Source organism: Loxodonta africana, chromosome 1 (genome assembly GCF_030014295.1).
Source record: "Loxodonta africana isolate mLoxAfr1 chromosome 1, mLoxAfr1.hap2, whole genome shotgun sequence".
Lineage (NCBI taxonomy): Eukaryota > Metazoa > Chordata > Mammalia > Proboscidea > Elephantidae > Loxodonta > Loxodonta africana.
Window position 1 is genome coordinate 33395106 of NC_087342.1, and position 26369 is coordinate 33421474.

Consider the following 26369-nt stretch of genomic DNA (forward strand, 5'->3'; position numbering starts at 1 on the left):
TTGTTTTCTTTATACTGAGGCCTGTCTTTGATCTTCATGAGTAAGTGCTTCAAGTCCTCTTCACTTTCAGCAAGCAGGGTTGTGTCATCTGCATAACGCAGGTTGTTAATGAGTCTTCCTCCAATCCTGATGCCCCGTTCTTCATATAGTCTAGCTTCTCGTATTATTTGCTCAGCATACAACTGCTTAGTTCCTGCTAATTCTTATGTAGAAACACAGGCCCAGTGCTTCCAGATCTTGCGATTTTTTAAGAGAAATAAATCTCGATATTTTAAATGTGAAATTTCCCTATTTCAATGCAGCCAAACAAATCATATCTGTGAGTCACTAACTTTCTACTCTGGAGAGTGTTAATTCCCTTTTACCATATAAACATAGCTCATGTGATACGGTTGCGGATGGTTTTAGGATTTGTTCTTGTTTTACCAAACCAGTTGCTGTCGAATCGATTCTGACTCAGGGCAATTCCACGTGTGTCAGAGTAGCACTGTGCTTTAAGTGTAGGGATTCCATTGGCTGAGTTTTCAGAAGTACATTACCAGGACTTTCTTCGAAGGCATCTCTGCCCATCATCCTTTTGGTTAGCAGGTGAGCCCATTAACCGTTTACACCACTCAGGGACTGAGTTCTTATTTTAGGTTAGTTTTAATCAAATAATTAAGTATTCATTTATCTTCTCTGCCAAGTATTTCTCCCCATGTGGTTCAAATAATTCGAGCTATGACTTTGCATAATGTGACCATACAATGAATCTATTACTCTTCAGGTTTTGTGCAATTAAAACAAAATTTATCCATGATGCACTTTTTCCCATGTTACTGACAGTACTATTTTTTCTTTCTCTATTCATATTCCTTCTTGCCCACCAAAAGTGAACCTGGATTTTGTCATAGTCATCACTTAATATTTTTTATTTTTGGTTTTTCTTTTGAGGAAGGGATAACATATGTTGTATCCAGCCATTAATTAGTTTCTTTTAAAAAACACCACATTTTCTTGTTCTACTCTATTCAATAATACCACTTAGTTTCACTATTGCTGGTACATATATATATATATATACATGAATAAAAGCAGCCTATTTATCTTTCCTCAGAAAACTGAAAATGCTATGTTACGTTCCTTGTTCTTGTAGTGCCGTCAAGTCAGTTCCAACTCATAACAACTCTATGTACAACGAAATGAAACACTGCCTGGTCCTGCACCATCCTCACAATCAATTGCTATGTTTGAGCCCACTGTTGGAGCCACTGTATCAATTCATCTCATTGAGGGTCTTCCTCTTTTCTTCTGGCCCTCTACTTTACCAAGCATGATGTCCTTCTCCAGGGACTGGTCCCTCCTGATAACGTGTCCAAAGTATGTGAGACAAAGTCTCACCATCCTTGCTTCTAAGGAACATTCTGGCCGTACTTCTTTCCAAGCCAGGTTTGTTCATTCTTCTGTAAGTCCATGGTATATTAAATATTTTTCGCCAACACCATAATTCAAAGGCATCAATTCTTCTTCAGTCTTCCTTGTTCATTGTCCAACTTTTGCACGCATATGAGGTGATTGAAAATAACATGGCTTGGGTCAGGTGCACCTTAGTCCTCAAAGTGACATTTTTGCTTCTCAACACTTTAAAGAGGTCTTTTGCAGCATATTTGCCCAATGCAATACACTGTTTGATTTCTTGACTATTGCTTCTGTGGGCGTTGATTATGGATCCAAGTAGAATGAAATCCTTGACAACTTCAATCTTTTCTCCGTTTATCATGATGTTGCTTATTGGTCTTCTTGTGAGGATTTTTGTTTTCTTTATGCTGAGATGTAATCCATACCAAAGGGTGTAGTCTTTGATTTTCATCGGTAAGTGCTTCAAGTCCTCTTCACTCTCAGCAAGTAAGGTTGTGTTGTCTGCATAACGCAGGTTGTTAACGAGTCTTCCTCCAATCCTGATGCCAAATTCTTCTTCATATAGCCCAGCTTCTGGGATTATTTGCTTAGCATACAGACTGAATAAGAATGCTGAAAGGATACAACCCTGGCACACAGCTTTCCTGATTTTAAAGCACGCAGTATCCCCTTGTTCTGTTCGAACAACTGCCTCTTGGTCCATGTACAGGTTCCTCAGGAGCACAATTAAGTGTTCTGAAATTCCCATTCTTTGCAATGTTATCCATAGTTTGTTATGATCCACATAGTGGAATGCCTTTGCATAGTCAATGAAACACAGGTAAACATCCTTCTGGTATTCTCTGCTTTCAGCCAGGATCCATCTGACATCAGCAATATCTCCTAGGAGTAAAACCGCCCCATATGGTTTCCAAGGAACAGCTGGTAGATTCAAACTGCCAACCTTTTCGTTAGCAGCCGAACTCAACCACTGTGCTACCAGGGCTCCTTATGTTCCTTAGAAGCCTAAAAATATCCCTTGTTTACATGGGGTAGATGTGAAGTATGTGGAAATCTTCCAATAAGAGCACAGAAGGCCCTTGTTTCCTTGTTTAGCTACCACTAAAAATGGAGGTGTGTCTGTGAGGGGGCTTGCTGAGAAATTCCTCCGCCATTATAAGCCATGAAGACAAAAAAAAAAAAAAAAAAAAAAACCAAACCTGTTGCCATCAAGTCCACTCCAACAATAGATAACAAAAATTTTTCCAGCATGAATCATTGGTAAAAAAAAAAGAAAATTCAAATAAAGGAAATTCAACATATTTAAAGTTAAAAAAAAATTAGCATTAACCTAGGCATAGCATCACTGCATAGAAGTTTGGGAAGGTTATACCAAGATGAATGGGAGGGCATAAAACAAACTGACAGTTGGAGAAGATGAGACATATTTGTGAAAGGTAACTTCCTTCAAGCACACCTTCACCAGAGTTTTATGTGAGATTAGCTATGATTTTCATCTGAATCAGGGCCCTCTGAAAACAACAGATTGATCTTGAAGACCTCCTTGTGTGAATGTGGGCTTAAGCAAATCAATTAGAAAATATCCAAATGCCCAGAGTAGATGATAATAGAATGCTATTTGACTTACTAGTTATAAATAACATAGATAGCTATGGTTGTAACTGAAAATATCTATAAAGTTGATTTCTGATAGATTCTTAAAAGTTGACAAAACAGGAGAACTAAATAAATAAGCTTTTTTGTGGAAGTCCAGCATTTGCAAAACCCACGATTTCACTTAGAGGAATGACACATAACAGGGATATGCACTTGTGGAAGGGCACCGCCATTTTCCCCATTCTGCCCTGGCGGAAACCAAACCATAGAGCATACGTCAGTACACAATATGATCACTTGTACATGTGTAACATACATAAACAGAAGTCTGGCTTTCCTTCCCTTCCCTGTTCGGTTTTTCTTTTTCTTTTTTTGTAACAAAGAGATACACAAACAGTGCCGCAATCCAGTCAATTTTTGTAAGAAGGTAACACTTAACCAGTAATTACCATTTGCTGAAGTTTTGCTAAAAGAAAGGCGTTATTTAAAAATCTAACCAACAGTTTGATATCTTGGCAGAAAAGAAGGACTCAGGAAGTATGGGCTATTCAAATATTTTATGTACTGTATTTAAAGTAGTGTCTTTACTAGCTATTTTTCATACGATCATAGAAAGCCAGGCCCGGAAGCAACCTTAGATATCATCTAGATTAAATTCTTCATTTTACAGATGAGAAAACCAAGACCATTACCGGTCCACAGACAACCAGGATTTAAACCCAGGTCTTCTGACCCCAAGTCAGCATTTCTTTCAACTCTACCAATCAATTAAAAAAAAAAAAAAGCAAACTTATAAATCCATAATTCCCAACATAAGGCTAACAAAAACCAAAAAATCCAACAACAACAAAATATCTCCACTCGCTAAAAAAAAATTTAGTCCATCAGGGTAGGAAAACATAAAAACCATGGCTTCGTTTTTGTTCATTAATTCAAATTTCCAACCTGTAGTTTTGATACAATATACATTATTTAACCCAAGACCCCACCATAATAAGGTAAAAGAATGGTATTGGACAAATATTGTTCTTGCTCAAAATGATTAACTACAATCATGTATGTTAGTTCTGATCTTCAAGCTTATTGCTGAAAAAATGTATTAGATTGGGATATTGAATGCCATAACATGCTGTGACTAGAACACATTTTGGCATCAGAAAACTCTGAGTTCCTGTCCTACTTCCTAACTGAGTGACCGTGGGAAACGTACACTCTCTGAGCCTTGGTTTCCTTGTCTGCAGACTGGGTGTATTAGTGCAGCTATCTTAGAGGATTCCTCTGAGTATTAAATAAAATGATGCACACGGAGCACTCGGCTCTGGTGCTCACTAAGGTCTAATGCCTCATCCCTGAAATTTTAACAGCAATTGGTAAGAAAAGGGGCTGTTGAACTTTCTGGGGCTATGTTAGTTTTGGAGCTATGTGAAACTACTTGGAAGCCGGACAGCTATAAAGAATAGCTTCATATTGTTTCAAGTTCTATTTCATACAAGCTGATCAGTCCTAGGTCTACTGGCCATTTGGAAGCCTTCTTTGTAGTCATGGCTAGTTTATAGTTCCCAAAGTGAACTTTATATTCCTTTCATTGCCTGGTCTGGTACACATAAGATGCTGACTAAGTGCCCATTTAATGGATGCGGTTGAACTTCCATTTGTCATGTGCTTGGTGCATGTATTCACACACAGAAGCATGTGTGAATGTAAACTCAAATGCAGCACTTGGCCCATTTTGTTCACAGCTGTATCCCCAGTGCCTACAGCAGTGCTTGGCACCTAGTGAATGTTCAAAAAATATTTGTTGAATAATTTAATGAAAGGGCATGCATAAAACATCCAGTCTGGACACTGTAGAAAGCAAATTATTAATGGTTTCTGCTTTTTAAAGGCAGTACTTATATAGTACATCCAATGAAAAATTGAGAAACAGTAGGACAATTTAAAAATTGTTTATATTTCCATTGTTTATACAGTTTTCAGTCACTACCATGAACCAAAATCAAACTCACTGCTGTCGAGTCAATTCTGACTCACAGTGAGGTTATAGCACAGGGTAGAACCATCCCATAGGGTTTCCGAGGCTGTAACCTCCCATACTATGTCTCACATACTTTGGACATGTTATCAGGAGGGATTAGTTTCTGGAGAAGGACATCATGCTTGGTAAAGTAGAGGGTCAGCAAAGAAGAGGAAGACCCTCAATGAGATGGCTGCAACAATGGGTTCAGGCATAACAACGATTGGAAGGATGGGACAGGACTGGGCAGTGTTGCATTCCGTTGTACATAGGGTTGCTGAGTCAGAACCAATTCGACGGCACCTAACAACAACAATCTTTATGGAAGCCTGCTGCCACATCTTTCTCCCATGGAGTGCCTGGTGGGTTTGAACTGCCAACCTTTTGTTAGCAGTCTCGTGCCACCAGGACTTCTGGTGCTACTACCACAGGAGAGGAAAAGTGAGATAGTTTTAAAAACTAAGCGAAAAATAAAGATCCTGTTCTTAAAGATTTTCCTTAAAAGAGGTGATACTAGGTGCTAATACTGTCAGATCAAAATGATGACTTTGCATGTTTATGACCTTTCCTAAGTTCATCAACAACAAGGAAGCAAATGGTATTCAACTTTCGTTTGGTTTCCATGTCTGTCTTCCCTGGTCAACTGCAAGTTCGTTGAGATTAGGAGCTCTGACTAGTTCATCCCTGTCTCTCCAGCATTTGCCATCTGATGTATAGTAGGTGCTCAACGAACACCTGAAGGCGGAAAGACTGTGCTTGTATGTTTCAATGAAATTTACCTACACATTAAAACCTATATTTGAGAATAAGAATTCAATGTTTCTTTCAGGTTTCCTTTACATACCCTTTAAAATCAAGATCATAAACATTTCTATTTGGTTTTTGTTGTTGTTTTCCTAATACGTGACTGCTTTGGGGCTGAAATAGATGGGGCACATAGTCAGTACATATAATACAAACACTTCTTTTGAGTGACCGGAGCATCATGTTGCCATCAAGTGTACAGTTGAGAGGACTGGCAGGCTCCCTTTCCAGTTCTTCTCTTATTCTGTGCCAACTGGGCCCTTGGTTATTGGTATCCAATAATCAGCACGATTACAGCTAGCCCTAGGAGACATGACAGAGAGAGACTGCTCATCTTGCATTAATTGCTCCTATTGAAACTAAGCCACTTCTCTCCAAGCTAGATGTTGCTTAGTATCCCTTTGATATGATAATGACATGCTTCTTAGCAGATGAATATGCAAATTAAAAGCAGTAATTTGGTGGCATGCACCTGCTGACACTGCGCAGCTATGCTTCTGTGCTCCGCTGTAACACTGCAGCCACACAAAAGCATCACAGAGGTAGAATTAAATCCTAATGTCGTATATATTAAACAGATGCTTCCACTTTTCTTTGTGTATCTACTTTTTCAGATTTTGCCATTGGAATCTCGGTTCTCTCTTCACGCAATTAATGGACATTGATGTGCCACAGACAGAAGCATCCTCGGTGCCATTTAAGGTGGCTGATTTTAAAGAGGTGGCTCACACACATGCACATTAGAAGATGAATATTTCTTCCTCATAGCACAGAAGCTGATGACTTTACTCTCACTTCACAAAGATTCCCATTCATACGTGGAATGCATCCTTGGGCTGCAAAGCCAAAAATCACGTCTCTATAGCAAAGACGTGTGCTGAAATACAGAGTTACTTCATATTGCCTGAGAAAAAGGATTCCAATATAACTGAAAGAGGCTAGCAAAACACCCAGAATCAATAAAGCATATTTCTCTGCTTCATGAAGAAAGTCTAAATGGTGATTACTTAGGTGTGACCTACAATGACCCATAGAACCTAAAAGTCTTAATCAATGTGTCATGTGGCTCAGCCAGACAGAATTAAGCACTGTTAAGACAAAATTTGACAAAGGATGCTACTTATCTGTTTTTGCCAACCCTCAAGTCCAGGTAGTGCTCAGCCAGCTACGTGACAATAGCTGAACTGATGGAGATGGAACCCTTTTCACTGAAACACACACAGGTTTAAGTACATATTTATATACACTGGGCATTCTGTACCATGCATTTAATGGTCACATATTATTTTATTAAGTGGTTAGATTGAAATTTAATTAAATATCCCTCCACTGTTGGACATCTGGCATTTTCTAATCCTACAGTTATATAAATAACACTGTATTGAACATCTTCAAACATACAGCACTTTCCTTCCTTTTGATTATTTCCCTGGAGTAATTTTCCAGAAGTGAGATTACTAGGTCAAAGTGTGAGGCCACTTAAAAAAAAAAAAAATTTCTGGCAAACTACTTGCCGTATTTCACAACAATATGTTTTTCATACTATGCTTTTCAGAAACTTAGCAAGAGGAACACTTTTAAGGTTACATGGTTGGAGACTCAATTTTTAATTTCCATATCCAGGCATGTTACCCGTCTCAATCTATATTAATCTGTACATACTTTGTATATTTTTGTAGAATTTTTCTAGTAATCTCTCTATTCTATAACCAGCTGGAGACTTCTGTGAATTAGCTTCATTTCATAGTCCCTGGCTGTCCTAAAAATATTTCTCCAATTCTAGCTTCTTACGAAGTTTTACAGAGCTATGAAATTTGATTAAATAAAAGTAAATTTCTGTCCTCTTCTTTTGGGCAAAAATTTCCATTTATTTATGTATGTGGGAAAAGGTTATGCTATTTTTTTTAACGTGATGAGAAAGATTTATATATGGATGGAGTGCAAGTTTTCTACATGGATGGAGTGATTCATCGCTGCTTAATAACACCACTCAACCACCAGGAGTAAATACTACAGAGGAACACAATTCTTCTCTTAACCTTTCAATCTTATGCTGTATTTAGTTTGTATGTAACTGAGAAATGAGACTCAAGGTTATTACTAATTGCATAAAAAGTCATATTACTGGTGAACTTTCTGGAAGTAAGTGTCTGCTACATTTATACATAATTTAATTTTTCACTTCAAGGAATCACATTTGCATTTTTCAATTGCTTGTAGTCCTTGAAAAATACATAGAGAGAGTGTGCAATAGGGAGAAGGTCAAGATTTGTGGAAATTTTAAAAAATTACATTTTCACTCATATTCTTCAACAAGTGACTAGTCTTGTTAAATAATTTATAGATTTTTCAAAACCTGGATTATCCTACTACCAGAATGTTCATTGTACTGGAAACTAGGAGACTCAGATTTTAAATCTGCCTCTGACATAACAAGTGGGGCAAGTAATTTACTTAACTCTCCTGGTCCTCAAATTTTCACCTGAAACAGTCATCCATTTAACAAATATTTATTGAATCCCTACTGTGTGCTAGGTATTGTTGGAGGTGGTTGAATATGGCAGGGAATGGAAACAAGGGCACTCTCTTATGGAGCTTACATTCTGGTGTATGTGAGATATATACTAACCAACAAGTAAATGCCAGGTGAAGTGACTGGAGCTCAGTCCCTGTTTTTTTTAAACCTCAGCTTCTCTGTCCATTATCAGCAAGCCTTCTGACTGACTCCAAGTCCACACTTGGATTCAAGGTATATTTAAAATATACATACTCACTATTTGAAACCTGTTACTTCTCCTATAATAAAACAACCTCTTTTACCAAACTCTGCCTATAACCACAACTTATTTCTCTGCTCTCCTTTACAAAAAAAAGTTCTTCAAAGAGTTCCTGATGACTGTCTCTGGACATGAAAGCGCTCTCGACAGGTTTTACAGCCACTGTTCTACTCAAATTGCTCTTTGTCAACATCAAAAATGACCTCCACATTACTAAATCCGGTGGTCAAGGCTCAGTCCTTGTCTTGCTCCTCCTAATACTAATACTTCTTACTATTACTAATGGCATTCATAGTAGTAACTGCCATTCACTTACTGTACTCATGGTGCTGTTCTAAGTCTGAGAAACAAATTCAGACATTTAAGCCTCACAATAACCATATGACGTAGGAGCCATTGTAATCCCCATTTTACAGATGGAGAGACACAGAGAGGTGACCTTGATTCCTCAAGGTCAAAGAGCATGTAAATGGCAGAGCTGTACTTGAACTTGGTGGAACAGCTTCACAGACTTTGTCTTAACCATTACATTACTCTGACTTAATGGTAGCATTTGACATAATTGACTCTGCCTTCTTAAAACACTTTCTTCTCTATGCTTTCAGGACACCACGCTCCCCTGGATTTCCTCCTATCTTCCTGGATAGATGTCTCCTTACCTTTTCCTCCCTGCCTGCCTTCCTGAATCTTAGCATTGGAGTGCCCCAGAGCCTAGGCTTTAATTTTGTCTCTTCTCTCTCTCCATTCACCCCCTTGGTGATCTCATCAAGGATCTCATGGCTTAAAATAGCATCTGTATTCTGGAAACTCCCAAATGTTTACCTCTGACCCAACCTTTCCACTAAGATCCAGACTCAAATTTCCAAATGCCTACTTGATATCTTTACTTTGAGACATGGGTATCTCAAACTCAACAAAAGTGAGCTCCTGATCTCTCCCCACCTCCATCCAAACCTGCTTCCCTTCTCAATTAATGCAAACTACATTCTCAGGAGTTGCTCAGGCTCAGAATTTTGGAGTCTTCCTTCACTCTTCTCTTTCTCACATCCCATATCTTGTCCATCAGCAAATCTTGTTGGCTTTACCTTCAAAATATATCCAGAATTCAACTATTTTTCACCATCTTTACTGTCACCATCCTGGCCCAAGCCACCAGTAATTGTTCTCAGATTACTAAAGTAAATCCTAACTACTCTTTCTACTTCTGCCCTTAATTCATTATATTGTAGTCCAGCCAACACAGCAACCAGAGTTATTGTACTAAAACAGAACTAAGTCCATATTGCCTCTGTAAATCCTCCAGTGGCTTCTCATTTCACTCAGAGTAGAAAAACAAAGACACAATAATGGTCTGTAAGACCCAATGCATTTTGCCCCCTATTATCTGTGGGACCCCTGGTGGTACAGTGGCTAAGAGCTCAGCTGCTAACCAAAAGGTGGGCAGTTCGAATCTACCAGTCACTCCTTGGAAACCCTATGGGGCAGTTCTACTCTGTACTATAGGGTCACTGTAAGTTGGAATTGACCCCACTGCAACGTGTGTTGTTTTGTTTTTTTTAAATCTCTGTAACCTGATCGCCTACTATGCCATTCCTCGCTCACTCTGATCCTGTTCCACAGGGCTTCTTTGCTGATCTTGTCAGGCATACTCCAGCCTCTGTGTCATGGCATCATCTCTTTCCTCTTCATGGAATTTTTTCTTTCATGTATCAACATGGCTTTCTTCTTCCCTCCTTCAAGAATTTGCTCAAACATCACCTCTCCAGGAAGGCCTTCCCTGACTACCTGATTTAAATTGCACCCAACACTCCCAAACCCATTTCTCTTCTTATGACCCACAGGCAGCAGGTTTTTTCTGTTCCATACACTGTATTTCCAGCACCTAGAACATTAGCTGGCACATAGGAAAATTATTAGTTCATGTAAGGGAAAGTCCAGAGATGGCAGGAACTTCTGGCTACATGTTTCCCTGCTCATGTGCTGTGGGAGAAAGCAAGTTTGGCTTCGTGATCTTCACTATAAGTGTGAGGGAGCACCTTTCTAAAAACTTCCAGCAAAATTCTCCTTGTCTCTCATTGTCCAGAATTTTGACTAATCACTGATTGTGGGAGGGGGTGAGATTACCTTTACCAATCAGGCTTGTCCCCAGAGCTGAGGGTGGTCATCGTCCTCCGAGGCACAAGGGCTGTATAGGGGCGGGGCAATAATGAAGAAATAATGAAGAAATGAAGGGGCTCAGTAGGGAGGAAACGCTGGGCAAGCAGCCAACAGTGTCCACTACAGACACCTCAAAGTTGAAGTGCCCATAAAAAAAAATTACCAATCTGATGAGTGAAAAATTACATCTCACTTTTTCAAAATTTTTCATTTTTATGATTACTATTGAGGTGGAACATATTTTCTATTGTTAATTAGCTATTCATATTTCTTCTTTTTAAAATTGCCTGGACACATTCTTTGCCCATTTTTTTCTAGTGCACTGTTTATCTTTTTTTTGTTAATTATTACAGGTTCTTTATATACCCTGTATATAAGTCTTGGAGTCCCTGGGTGGGACTTAAGCACTTGGCTGCTAACTGAAAGTTTGGCTGTTCAAATCTACCCACAGGTGCCTTGGAAGAAAGGCCTGGTGATCTACTTCTGAAAGATCACAGCCATTGAAACCCCTATGGAGTGCAGTTCTACTCTGAAACACTTGGGGTCTCCATGAGTCAGAGTTGATTCAATGGCAACTTTTTTTTTTTCCCATATATAAGTCTTTGTTATTAAGTCAACATTCTAAACATTTTATAGTTCTTTTTTCTTTTTGCAACTGTTGACGATATTCAAGGTATTTACTACTTGTTTATTGCTGGTGTATAGGAACACAGTTTTGTTTTTTTTTTTTTTCTGGCTACTGCATTGAACTCTTTTATCAGGTCTAATAATTTTTTCAGTTATTTATTTTGGATTTTCAAAGTACAAGATCTTATAATTTAAATCATGACAGTGTTTTTCTTTTCCTTTCCTGAATAATAACCCAATTCATTGGGATTTTCAAATGTATTGTAATAAATTATATACAGTAATATTTTATAATTTAAAAATATCCTTTATAGCTATTATTTCCCTTTTATCCCTTTTTTATTGTGGTTCATATAAATGTAGCAAAACATTTGCTGTTTCAACATTCTTAACATGTACATTCAATGACACTAAGTATGTTTATCATGTTCAACTTTCACCATTATCTGCTTCCTGATTTTTCCATCGCTCTTAACGGAAGCTCAGCACCTCCTACGACGCAATAAGCTCACCCTTTCCCTCCCTCCCGACTGCTCATTTTTCTTAATTAATATTTGCTTCCATCTCTCTTTTTTCTCCAACTTACCAACGCTTTCTGTATTTTTCCAATCTTTACTAAGAACCATTTAGAAATGTTTTCATTAATTTTTTCTTTTATCTTTATTAATTCCTCCCTTTTACTTTCTTTGAATTAATTTTGCTGATTTTTTTTTCTTCTTCAGCTTCTAGAGCTGACTACTTAATCTATTTTCATTCTTTCTAGTTTCTAATTAATTAAGGCTGTATATTCACCTCTGAGTACACCTCAAGTTTTGGTCTACCCCATTATCATTTACTTGTGAATATTTTGTTATTCCTTTTTAACCCACGAATTATTTGAAAGATTTTAGAAACATCTCCCAAGTTAGATTATTTCTAGATACCATGTTATCATTAATTTCTCTTTTTGTTGAACTGAAGTCAGAGTACATCTGCATGATTTATGTTTTTCTCTGGAATTTACTGAGATTATTTCTTGAGCCATAATACATGGTAAATTTTAAAAAATAAATAACACACTTGTGTTTGAAATAGATGTGTATTCTCTATTTGTTGGATATGTGTGAAAATATATATATCTTGTTATATGTATTATCAAAATCCCACATATACTTTTTTTTAAGCTCCTTTATTCATCAATTTCTAAGAGGGATGTATTTACTCTTTCCATTAAAACTATGGATTTAACACTATCTACTTGGCATTTCTCATAGTTTTTGATATGTTAGAGCTACGTAGTTAGGTGCATAAAATTTATGCTTTTTCCATCTTGCGGATTGTACTATTTATAATGCAAAATATTCCTCTTTGTCTGACTTAATGATTTTGGCCCCAAAGTCTAATTTACGTCATATTAATATTGCTTTCCCTGATCTTTCTCTTTGTTAACTGCCATCTTTCTGAAATATCTCTGTCCATTCCTTTATTTCAGCCATACTATGTTACTCTGTTTTTGGATCGTCCCCTGCAATCAGTAAGTAGGTAGATTTTTTTAAAATCTGAGAATCTCTGTCTTTTAATAGGAGAATTAACACTTTACATTCTCTGTTATTAATATGTTTGCACACATTACTACTATTATATATCTAACACTTACCTTTTTTAGTGATTTTTTTTTTCCTTTTCCTGTCTTTTGGTGGGTTGATCAAATTTCTCTTTTTTTTTTTCTCCCCAGAAATTAAAAAATTTTATATTCTGTCTCTGTTCCTGTAGTGGCCAGCCTTGATTTCTTTTTAACTCATATATTTAAATGTTTATACTTTTTTCTAATAAAAGACAACAAAACCTAGCATGATATTGTTTTTCCCTTCACCCACATTGGCTTCACCTTCGAATTTTACTTTGAGCTCATTTGGATTAGTTTCATGTTATTAATATATGTTTAAATTTACATGGCAGTAAGGATTTATACTTAATCATAAGTTTTACTAGTTCCTCTTCATCTCTTATTTTTGGTATTCAATGTCTCTATTTCTCCTGCAAATTTTTTCTTGTTTTTTTTGAGGACATCCTTGAATATTTCTTTCTGAATAGGTTTCTTAAAATGCCTTTTATTTTACCTTGACATTTGAATGCTCCTTCGGCTGGACATATTCCCAGGCTATTCAACTGAGAAGGTGACATTTGAGTAAAGACAGAAGAAAGTGAAGGGGGGAGCTAGGTAGACATCTGGGGAACTGCAGTCGAAGCAAAGGCTACAAGTGCAAATTCCCCAAGGCAGAAGCAGGTCTGGTGTGCACCTGGAAAACATACATGTATAAAAATCCCATTTCCATCAAGTTAATTCTGATTCATAGCAACCCTATAGGACAGAGTAGATTCGAACTACTCACCTTTTCGTTAGCAGAAGAGCTCTTAACCACTGTGCCACCAGGGCTTCTCATATATGTGTAAGTGTGATAATCTATTTAATGTCTGTATTTCCAATCAGCCTGTAATGATCATGTCTGTTTTATTTTTAACTGTATGCTCGGCACCTATCATGTTGTTGTTAGGTGCTGTCAAGCCAGTTCCAACTCATAGCAACCCCGTGTACAGCAGAATGAAACACTGCCCAGTCCTGTGCCATCCTCACAATCATTGCTATGTTTGAACCCATTGTTGCAGCCATTGTGTCAGTCCATCTCATTGAGGATCTTCTTCTTCTTTGCTAACCCTTTACCTCATTGAGCCTGATGGCCTTCTCCAGGGACTGGTCCCTCCTGATAACATGTCCAAAGTATGTGAAACAAAGTCTTGCCATCCTTGCTTCTAAGGCGCATTCTGGTTGTACTTCTTCCAAGACAGGCTTGTTTTTCCTTCTGGCAGTCCATGATATATTCAATATTCTTCTACAACACCATAATTCAAAGGCATCAATTCTTCTTTGGTCTTCCTTATTCATTGTCCAGCTTTTGCATGTTGGGTCAGGTGCACCTTAGTCCTCAAAAAGACATCTTTGCTTTCATAGTATTTAGCAGCCGAGCTCTTAACCACTGTGCCACCAGGGCTCCAGCATATAGCATGTGCTCAATATAGTTGAGTGTATGAATGAGCCCTGATTTAAAACTAATCCCTAGATCATGCCAACTGAGTTCATAATTATTTTTTAAATACCAATAACCAAAGAAAAAACAAACCAAACCCATTGCCATCAAGTTGATTCTCACTCCTAGCAACCCCATATTTAATACCAATAGTAACACTAAAAAGGGTATAACCATCTCTTCTAGCACAGCGAGCTGGACAAAGCATTGAGTCAGGATGGTGTTCTTAGTGCTTATTTACTTGCTGTTGACCTTTAAGTGGGTCACTTACCCTTTCTGAGTCACCAAGTAGAGACTACTGAACCCACAGAACTCCTGCCAAGAATAAATCATATAACAAATAAGAATCTTTCAAACTTTTTATCATTATTCAAATGATAGTTATATTTGTCAATGAATATTAATATAAGATACATGTTTCAAAACAAAATAAAATGGATTTTTATAGAATTTGATGGTAGTTTCATTTTAAAGTTCCTTAGAACTGGGTACAGTTTAGGTACAGTAGGTGCCTTGGTAAAATCTGTTGACAGAACGTTAGAGAATATTTCCACCATGAAAAACATGTAAGTAATTGCATTTTCTAGATTCTCACTTACCTTTTTATATGCTCATATGTAGAAGATTTTTTCACATTTATTCGATTTAATTATTCCAAAACATGTTTGCATTCTTTTTGAATAAAAAATATTTAATGTTGAAAAGATTAAATTAAGCCTCTGGAACACTACTGCAAAAAAAAAACATCAGGATTTGTTCTTTGAAAAGGCATCTCATTAATAAAAAATCTGCATTTCCCACTTTACTGACTCCCTTGGATGCATCTTACTGGAGATTGTATTTCCTGTCTATAAACCGTACTTTGCTTTCCTTTAACTTAGTAATGGAATTCTGCACAAACAGAAAAGACCTAAAATCATCCACATGGACAATAAGAACTAATGTTGCTGTAGAAATGATTTTGCTGGATCATTTTAGAGGGTGTGATACTCCTACGGAAATAATACTCCTTAGGCTTAGCCTCATATATAAGAAGGTCTGAATGAAAAACTATACAGGATGAGTGAAAAACATAGCAAGGACTATGGATTGGTCTCAACTGATAGGCACCAGACTGACCAAAAAAAAAAAAAAAAGGTATTAAAGGAAAGCTGAAGAATTGACAGATCATCAATATTCTTTCTAAAACCCATTCCTAAACACTTATAAGGAAACCCTGGTGGCGTAGTGGTTAAGTGCTATGGCTGCCAACCCAAAAGATTGGCAGTTCAAATCCACCAGGTGCTCCTTGGAAACTCTATGAGGCAGTTCTACTCTGTCCTACAGGGTCACTATGAGTCAGAATCGACTTGACGGCAATGGGTTTGGTTTGTTTTTTTAAAACTTACAGTTTTTCTCTCGAGTTTTCAGTTTAGATTACATGAGGTAGAGTTTCCTAGTACTTCATGTCATTTACAATTCTCCTCAGGGAGCAATTACACTAAAATGGGTGGCTTCGTAAAAGAGTAGTTACTGCCTCGTTGATTTCATACCTGACCACTAAAATCACCAGGCAGGCGACTTCATTTCTAAAAGGTACCACTCTTTCCACATGTGCTTATGGTGATCTCTCCTTAAAAACTAAAAGGGAAAATATCACCACAATTTATAACCACTATACCAAATTTCAGTTAAAGAAGCAGGGCCCTATGGCAGCCATGGTCTTGTAGCTCCCACCAAAAAACTGGGTGGGACTATGCAAAAGGTCGGCAGTTCAAATCCACCAGCGGCTCCTTGGAAACCCTATGGGGCAGTTCTACTCCATCATATAGGGTCGGTCGCTATGAATTGGAAACGACTTGACAGCACCTAACGACATGCAAATAAGGTGCTTGTGGCCCACCAAGGGGATTGGACAGCTTGCTAATAATATAAATAAAGTGCATGGCACCCTTGTGGGGGTTGTTGTTAGGTGTCACTGAGTCAGCTCCAACTCATAGCGACCCTATGTACAACAGAACGAAATATTGCCTGGTTCTGTGCCACCCTTACAATCTTTGCTACGTTTGAGCTCATTGTTGCAGCCACTGTGTCAATCCATCTCGTTGAGGGTCTTCCTCTTTTTAGCCGACCCTCTACTTTACTAGGCATGATGTCCTCCAGGGACTGGTCCCTCCTGACAACATGTCCAAAGTATGTGAGACAAAGTCTTGCTTCTGAGGAGCATTCTGGTTGTACTTCTTCCAAGACAGGTTTGTTCGTTCTTTTGGCAATCTGTGGTATATTCAATATTCTTTGCCAATACCACAATTCAAAGGCATCAATTCTTCTTTGGTCTTCCTTATTCATCATTCAGCTTTAAAAGCATGCATATGAGGTGACTGAAAAACACCATGGCTTGGGTCTTCAAGGTACACCTTAGTCTTCAAGGTGACATCTTTGCTTTTTAACACTTTAAAGTGGTTTTTTGCAGCAGATTTGCCCAACGCAATACATCATTTGACGTCTTGACTGCAGCTTCCATGGGTATTGATTGTGGATCCACATAAAATGAAATCCTTGACAACTTCAATCTTTTCTGTTTATCATGATGTTGCTTATTGGTACAGTTGTGAGGATTTTTGTTTCCTTTATGTTGAGGTGTAATCCATACTGAAGGCTGTGGTCTTTGATCTTCATCAGTAAGTGCTTCAAGTCCTCTTAATTTTCAGCAAGCAAGGTTACGTCACCTGCATAGTGAAGGCTGTTAATAAGTGGGGGTGGGACCCGGAAATAAGGTGTATGGAACCCTAACAAGGGGATTGATCAGTTTTGCCATCCCACTAGGCTTAAAATGAGCCATCCCAGAGGTGGAAGGGTGGGACCTCGCTACCACCAAGAAAGAACAGCTAGGAGTGGAGAATATCCTTTGGACCCAGGATCCCTGTGCTGAGAACCTCCTAGGCTCGGGAGACAGAGAGAGCTGAGATGGCAAGGGGCAGTGGAAGGGAAATTGTGGTAGCTGAGGCAGCAGAACCAGGAGACCAGCAGGAGACAGCACAGTGGGCTTCCCAGCCCACAGAATGAGAGAGTGGAGTGCCTTTGGGCAGGAGGCTTGCTGGCAGAGTCGGGTGCCTCCAGGATGGGGATGGATTAACCAGTAAGCAAGGTACACACCGGCTTACACTACACAAGGTATAAAACCAAACCTGTTGCTGTCGAGTTGATTCCAACTCACAGCGACCCTATAGGACAGAGTAGAACTGCCCTGTAGAGCATCCAAGGAGCGCCTGGTGGATTTGAACTGCCAACCTTTTGGTTAGCAGCTGTAGCACTTAACCACTACACCACCAGGGTTTCCACGCAAGGTATACATGGCTTAACTGTGTTTACTTACTAATCTATAGTGTCCAATTTCATGTGGGGTTTCACCACATCTTTGATGTGATGTAAAATAGGTGAACTTGTGCACTATAGGTTAGTGAGTAAGCACAGGTAAACTCCTGCATGCCTTGGTTACTGGGTAATCCATACCTGCTCTGGGCACTGGGAGGAGCTAGGCTCGCCAACCCATGGAGCAAGAGAGCTGAGCACCTTCAGACTGAGGCTTACTGCGGAGTGGGGTGCCTCTGGGCAGTCACTGGTGGAGCTGAAGAGCTTTGTAACACTTGCCTGACAGGGCAGCAGGCATGGCTAAAAGGCTGTCCTGATGGAAGAACTGTATCTGAGTTGTTTCTGATCCTGAGTTGTAACCTGTTGTTTCCCTAATAAACCCCATACTTGTAGGTATTACCCGTGAGTTCTGTGTAGCCATTGCAAAGAATTATTGAACCCAGTAGAGAAGTAGGGAGTGGCGTGGGAGGGACAGCTGGTGTCAGAATTGATAAGAAGGTTGGAGGGTGCAGGTATGTCTGACGTCCACCTTGTAGGAATCAGCCTTGGGCTGTTAATGTAGAGGAGGTCAGATGGTCCCGCCACGCCATTGTTATAGGCCAAAAGGTGATACCAGTTTTTGAGTAAATTTACAAACAAAAAGTACATTTTATAAGTGACATCATATCATCAGTCTACCTCCTGCAGTGTTTGACAGCCAGGAGTGGCCTGCGTGCCGGGCATTTTTAAGAAGACTCAGTCACGACATCGCAGCAGTTCTGAAGTGAGGTGCAGCTTTAGCGACCCCGTCTGGGCCAGGAAGCTGCTTGTCCCCCTGGAGTATGAACCCATGGAGCCTGAGGTGGGCAGAGGAAACGCTTCATGTGAGAACGGAAACATGACCTGGGTGGTTCATGACCAGGGCAGAAAAGGAGCCTAAACCCTGGAGTCACACATTCCAAGGGTTGCAGGCCACAGGGGTACCATCGCCCAAGGCAATGGCTCTGATATTAAAAAAAAAAAAAAAAAAAGATTGCTAGATAGAAACGTAGATAACCTGTCCCTCTGGCCTGTTTTCATGTTCTCACTTTTGACAAAGACAAAGATGCAAGAAATGGCTCACTTTCCTCTTCACTCTGATTTAGGTAACAACAACAAGAAGAATACAACAAAGTGACAATTTGGACCCAGCTTTGGAGAGATAATCAAGGCGGTGGGTTCCTGGAGGGTGGAGAACTCCGTGCCATACAGCAGATTGTTCCTACGAGAGATGTGGGCATAATGATGCCTGATCTTCCAATTTTTAAAAAGAAACCAGAAATCTAGATTTTTTAAAAATGTGAAATCTCCTGTCAAATAATTATATGTGTATATACAGATATATATATATAAACACTCTGAAGATCACTAGTGCTTGTGTTAAATGCACATATTTTTGGACTAGATCCTACGCTCAGGCCACCAGTTTATAGTCCCAGTGAAGCCAGTAATTCTGTCTCCATCTTGGGGAAGGTGAGGTCAACCATTCCCAACAACAAACCTGCAGCGGAAACCCTTTCTCCTCTTTTCATCTCCCTGAAGCAATCACCTCCATACGCACCTTGAGAATGGAAGACACGGAAACTCTCTTAAGCTAACAACGCCTGAACTTATAACTTGGGCAGAAGGCAACCCCCAGATCTGTAGACTGGAAAAGTAGCACAGTTTAGAAAGAGTACTCTCTAATGACTGCTTGTATAAACATATGTCTCGTTTTGTGTGTCATATATGGCCCACATTACTTTTAAAATGGTCAAATCTGTCAGAAAGAGATTACCAGTGTGGTTGAGATGACTTTCCTCCCTTGCTCTGTAAGGAAGGTCAAATGCTAATCTCATCAGGACACTTGTTTCGTGTTAAATTCTTTGTCCCAGCAAAACAAAACCACAGTCTTATTTAATTCAAGTGTGAAACCACACCAAACCAAAACCCGCTGCCATCGAGTTGGTTCTGACTCATGGCAGCCCTATGTGTTACGGAACAGAACTGCTCCATTAAGTTTTCTGGGCTGTAATCTTTATGGAAGCAGATTGCCAGGACTTTCTTCCTCAGCACCTCTGAGTGGGTTTGAATCTCCAACCTCAAGGTTCGTAGTGGAGTGCAAACCGTTTGTGCCACTCAGGGGCAGACCAAATGAGTTGGAAAGTATTGGCACTAGTATTTACTGACTCCTAGATATAAGAAAAGATTTTAAAACAGAAAACCCAAAATACTATATTAATACTATGAAACATAAGTAAACCTTCAGTCATTTCTTGGTGTACTGTTAGTAATTTGCTGGTGAGATGAACTATAAAACTGTAATCCCTTAGGATACTTTTTCCTGAAAAACCAGATGAAAAGTCAGGGACCACTCAATTGAGAGAAACAGTTTGTCCAGCACCATGCCAAATTCTGCTCCATCTTTTTTTTCCACTTGGTACCCTTTTCTCTTGCCTAATTGCCAGGGCTTCAGCTGACATGTCACAGCCTTGTGAACCACTGTCAATTTTCTTGACTTGGATTTTTTTTTTTTTTTTTTTGCTTTCTTTTACCTCTTTTTTAAAGGAGCACGGTGACAAGGAAGACGGACCAGGAGACAAATTTAGTCGACCCAACTTCACAGAACCAGCCATTTTTTCAGTGTGTGGTTTCCTACGCACCAGCCCCACCCGACTGGTTTCTTACCTGGTACGTGACCTTCAGTTGAAAATTCCAGCAGCATGCAACTTGTCTTTGGCAAACGAATTATAAATATGCCAGGTGCCAGATGTCTTCATTTTTAAAACCCCCTAAAAACTGCTTCTGGCACAGTTCCATATGCAAAACAGGCTAAGCTGTAACTGTAGTTTCCCTGCTGTGAGCAAAAACAGAGGGGGTGGGGAAGCAGATATAGGTGGGAAGAAAATGCATTGCCTTCACATCTTGATAAAAGGGTATAAAAGTGAAAACAGAATCCAGCTACCCTTACCGGTAAGTGTGTGGAAAAAGAATGTTCTGTGACCTAGGATACGTTCCTTACGCACATGAGTAGTCACCTTAAACAACATATTATTATTTTTTTAGATTTAAAATCAATTTTAATAATATTAATAAAATTTACTGGTGAGACTTTTTAAAAAAATACTTTTAAAATATACGAAGCTGGACAATGCATAAGGAAGACCCAAGAAGAATTGACGCCTTCGAATTATGGCGTTGGCAAAGAATATTGAATATACCATGGACTGCCAGAAGAATGAACGTGTCTGTCTTGGAAGAAGTACAGCCAGAATGCCCTTTAGAGGCAAGGATGGCAAGACTTCATCTCACATACTTTGGACATGTTATCCGGAGGGACCAGTCCCTGGAGAAGGACATCATGCTTGGTAAAGTACAGGGCCAGCAAAAGAGAGGAAGACCTTCAACAAGATAGATTAACACAGTGGCTCCAACAATGGGCTCAAGCATAATCATGAGGATGGCGCAGGACCAGGCAGTGTTTTGTTTTGTTATATATCAGGTCGCTATGAGTTAGAACCAACTCGACGGCACCTATCAACCACCACCACAATAAAATATGTGAATTGATAAGTAAAATGCATATGGAAATTTAATCTTAAATTAATTTTCTTTTTCTTTAAATTTTATTGTGTTTTAGGTGAAAGTTTACAGAGCAAATTAGTTTTTCATTCAAAAATTTTATATGCAAAATTGTTTTGTGATATCCCCATAATGTGTCAGTACTCTCTCCCTTTCCCTATCCACCCTGGGTTCTCTGTGTCCATTCGTCCAGTTTTCCCGTCTCTTCCTGCCTTTGTTTTTGGGCAGGTGTTGCCCATTTGGTCTCGTATACTTAACTAAACTAAGAAGAAACATTATAGTAATTTTATGAGTCCAACAACATAATGACGAAGCATTTTCTTAAAAATGAGGACTTCTAGCTCTAAAGATAATAAATGAACGTAAGTCTAGGGAGAGCTACTAAAAATCAAGTAATCTCCCCATCCTTTATTTTAGACTTAAGCAAAGCAAAATTTTTTTTGCTGTCAAAAATAGCATTTTGAAGTAGAGAAGTCAAGAGGAGCTTCTAGGTCCAGGGGATGGCCCTCAATTTCTATCCTGTCCAATGTCTCCTTCAAAACTTTCTTATGATTAATTAATATTAATTCACTACAGGGGGACAAATTTAGAAAAGAAGGCAATTTACAAACATTTAGGATGAATGGCATTCCTAAAAATTCATGATGCTTACATTACTATGGAAATAATCAAAGCCCAGAGAATGTATACAACTTAGATCAGACAATACAAGTCAGTGGGAGTCAGTGAGAAAAGAGTGCCCCTGAATTTAAAACTGATGTCATCTATAAAACAAAAACAGATGTTCACATCTGAACCTAGAGAAAAGTCAGCTTATGGCAATTTAAGTTCAAGTCAAATTAATTCAACTAAAATCCTCTCAGTTGGTATCTTCCAATAGTTCTAATAACAGAAATGGAGACATCCTGTATAAACTAAAAACAAGCAAAAAAATCCGTTGCTGTCGAGTCAATTCCGACACATAGCAACCATATAGGACACAGTAGAACTGCCCCATAGGGCTTCCAAGGAGCCCCTGGTGGATTTGAACTGCTGATCTTTTGGTCAGCAGCTGTAGCTCTTAACCACCAGGGTTTCCATGCAAACTAAGAGATGGAATAAAATAAGAGGTAAACTGAGCAAAAGAAGAAAAAAAAGACACGGCACTGACTTATATTCTGCTTTCATTAAGCCCTGACTAAATAAATTGCAGTATCCACCACATCCATGCACTCACAACAAGATAGAAGTCTGGCAGTTTAAAAGAATACAGAAATCAAGGCAATGCCTGGAAAGTGATGGGTGACTGAAGCTCAAGTAGCAAAATAAAACATTTTTTCCACACACCTATCAACAAACATAGAAACCCTGATAGTGTAGTGGTTAAGAAATACATCTGCTTTGAACTTCTGACCTTTTGATTAGCAACCGAACACTTAACCACTGCACCACCAGGACTCTAGGCCTTATGTATTCCTTAAAACTAATTTCGTGAATAGACTCTATTTTTATTCCATTTGTTCAGTCTGGTCTACTACTAACTTGAGGATAGATGGCATGATAGTGGATAATAATAAATGTGGCTTGCACGTAACACAAGTTGGAGTTTAAAAGGAGCAAGGAGCTTAGTTTAGACATCACTGAGTTGGAATCAACTTGACAGGGTAGGCTAAGAAACCCTGGTGGCATAGTGGTTAAGTGTTAACAGCTGCTAACCAAAAGGCTGGCAGTTCGAATCTACCAGGTGCTCCTTGGAAACTCTATGGGCAGTTCTACTGCATCCTATAGGGTCCCTATGAGTCAGAATTGACTCTACAGCAATGGGTGTGGTTTGGGGTAGGCTAGAGGAATACATCTCCCAGGCCTTTCAGGGCCCGCAATGCATATTTCATAACAAATACTCGTAGAGCTGCCTGGGAGCACCTAGAGAGAAAATGAAAACTGGTAACAAAGGAAGGGATAATAAAAATAACCCCCCCGAACTAAAGATTAAATATATACCCAAACAATGTGAAAGCCAAGAAGTATAAAAAATCCAACCACCCAAAAGTTTCCTCAAAACTGAGAAAAGTAAACTGGTGGTCTGTATTTTAGTTTAGCTCCAAGTTTCCCAGAAGAGAGGAGCAGTTTCCCTGAAGTCTCCTAACAACTTCCCAGGGGAGTGTGGCCTAGCTTTGTGGCACTGCTCTAACTGATAGGACTGAAGGAGAACCCTGGCAGCAGCTAGGAGAAAAAAAAACACCCAAAAATTAGAACTGAAGTTAATTACAGTACTTGGAGATTTTTCCCCGATCTGATGCCTGGTGTTCAACAGAGAAGAAAAGCTCTCAATACAACTTCATCATGACAATGCCATCGCTACACCTAAGCTAGTTTTTGGGGGCCAGGATGGGGAAACCTGAAGTAGCTCATGCCATTATAGCTGTTTGGGGGAACTGGGGCTGGTGAGAGTAGTCCTTCATCTGAGGCTTGTTACAGGAAATGGACAGAGAACGATCTCACTTACATGCAAAGAGGGAGTTTTCTTATTTCCAAACACCCTGAAGCCTGACTTGAGTTTTGTTCTCCTATGTTCAGGTTCTCGGTTCTGACAACTTCCAGATAAATGGTGTTTGTCTTACAAACTCACATCAGACTTTTTTTCCTCGTTAGTTTTGGACAACTCAGGGTGTGATAATCCAGATTAGTGAGATAGCACTTACCACTCACTACTTAAGGAGCCCTGGTGGCACAGTGGTTAAGAGCTTAGCTGCTAACCAAAAAGTCAGCGGTTCAAACCCACCAGCCACTCCACAGGAGAAAGATATGGCAGTCTGCTTCTGTAAAGATTGTTGTTGTTGTTAGGTGCCATCGAGTTGGTTCTGACTCATAAGAACCCTACACACCACAGAATGAAACACTGCCGGGTCCTGCCCCATGCTCACAATCATTGTTATGCTTGAGCCCATCGTTGCAGCCACTGTGTCAATCCATCTCGTTGAGGATCTTCCTCTTTTTCACTGACCCTCTACTTTACCAAGCATGATGTCCTTCTCCAGGGATTGATCCCTCGTGACAACATGTCCAAAGTACGTAAGATGCAATGATATTACTGGTTCCACTTTCTCTTCTGAATCTGACCTGAATTTCTGGCAGTTCCCTGTTGATATATTGCTGCAGCCACTTTTGAATGATCTTGAGCAAAATTTTGCTTGCATTCGATATTAATGATATTGTTTGATAATATCCACATTAGGTTGGATTGCCTTTCTTGGGAATAGACATAAATACGGATCTCTTCCAGTCGCTTGGCCAGGTAGCTGTCTTCCAAATTTCTTGGCATAGACAAGTGAGCACTTCCAGTGCTGCATCCATTTGTTGAAACATCTCAATTGATATTCCATCAATTCCTGGAGACTTCTTTTTCGCCAATGATTTCAGTGCAGCTTGGACTTCTTCCTTCAGTACCATCAGTTCCTGATCATATGCTACCTCTTGAAATGGTTGAACATCGACTAACTCTTTTCCGGATAATGGCTCTGTGCATTCCTTCCATCTTCTTTTGATGCTTCCTGTGTTGTTTAATATTTTCCCCATAGAATCCTTCACTATTGTAACTCGAGGCTTGAATTTTTTCTTCAGTTCTTTCAGCTTAAGAAATGCTGAGTGTGTTCTTCCCTTTTGGTTTTCTATCTCCAGCTCTTTGGACATGTCATTATAATACTTTACTTTGTCTTCTCGAGCCACCCTTTGAACTCTTCTGTTCAGTTCTTTTACTTCATCAATTCTTCCTTTTGCTTTAGCTGCTCAATGTTCAAGAGCAAGTTTCAGCAACTCTTCTGACATCCATCTTTTCTTTCTTTCCTGTCTTTTTAATGACCTCTTGCTGTCTTCTTGTATGGCGCCCTTGATGGCATTCCACAACTCACCTGATCTTCAGTCATTGGTGTTCAAAGTGTCAAATCTATTCTTGAGATGGTCTCTAAATTCAGGTGGGATATACTCAAGGCCTTACTTTGGCTGTCGTGGACTTGTTTGAATTTTCTTCAGTTTCAGCATGAACTTGCAGAGGAGCAATTGATGGTCTGTTCCACAGTCAGTCCCTGGCCTTATTCTGACTGATCATATTGAGCTTTTCCATAATCTCTTTCCACAGATGTAGTTGATTAGATTCCTGTGTATTCCACCTGGCAAGATCCATGTGTATAGTTGCCGTTTATGTTAAGAAAGGTACTTGCAATGAAGTCATTGTTCTTACAAAATTCTATCATGCAATCTCCGGTATCATTTCTATCACCAAGGCTATATTTTCCAACTACCGATCCTTTTTTGTTTGCATCTTTCACATTCCAATCATCAGTAATTATCAATGTGCTCTGACTACATGTTCGAGCAATTTCAGACTGCAGAAGCTGGTAAAAACTTTCCATTTGTTCATCTTTGGCCTTAGTGGTTGGTGCATAAATTTGAATAATAGTATTAACTGGTCTTCCTTGTAGGCGTATGGATATTATCCTATCACTAGTGTGGTTGTACAGCCTTGGAAACTCTATGGTGCAGTTCTATTCTGTCCTATAGGGTCACTAATGAGCCAGAATTGACTCCATGGCAATGGGTTTGATTTTTTTGTTGTTGTTGTTACCATTTATTAGCTATTTAACCTGGGACAATTTACTTGTCCTCTCTGAACCTCTGTTTTCTCAATTATAAAATGAAGATAATTATACTTTATTATGTAACCCTATAAAATGTACTATATTTATATCTTACAGATTATAAAATAGTCACAGTTACAAAGTATTTTTATAACAGGCAACTTTAGCTATCTGGACATATATTTCACTAAGAACAGAACTTTTTTTTTTTTTAATAATACTTTATCATGTTTTCGGTTAAGGTTTACACAGTAGTTTAGGTCCCCATTCAACAATTTCTACACAAGTTGTTCAGTGACATTGGTTACATTCTTTACAATATGTGAGCATACTCCTTATTTCCATTCTGGTTGTTCTATTTCCATTAATCTAGTTTCCCTGCCCCCTA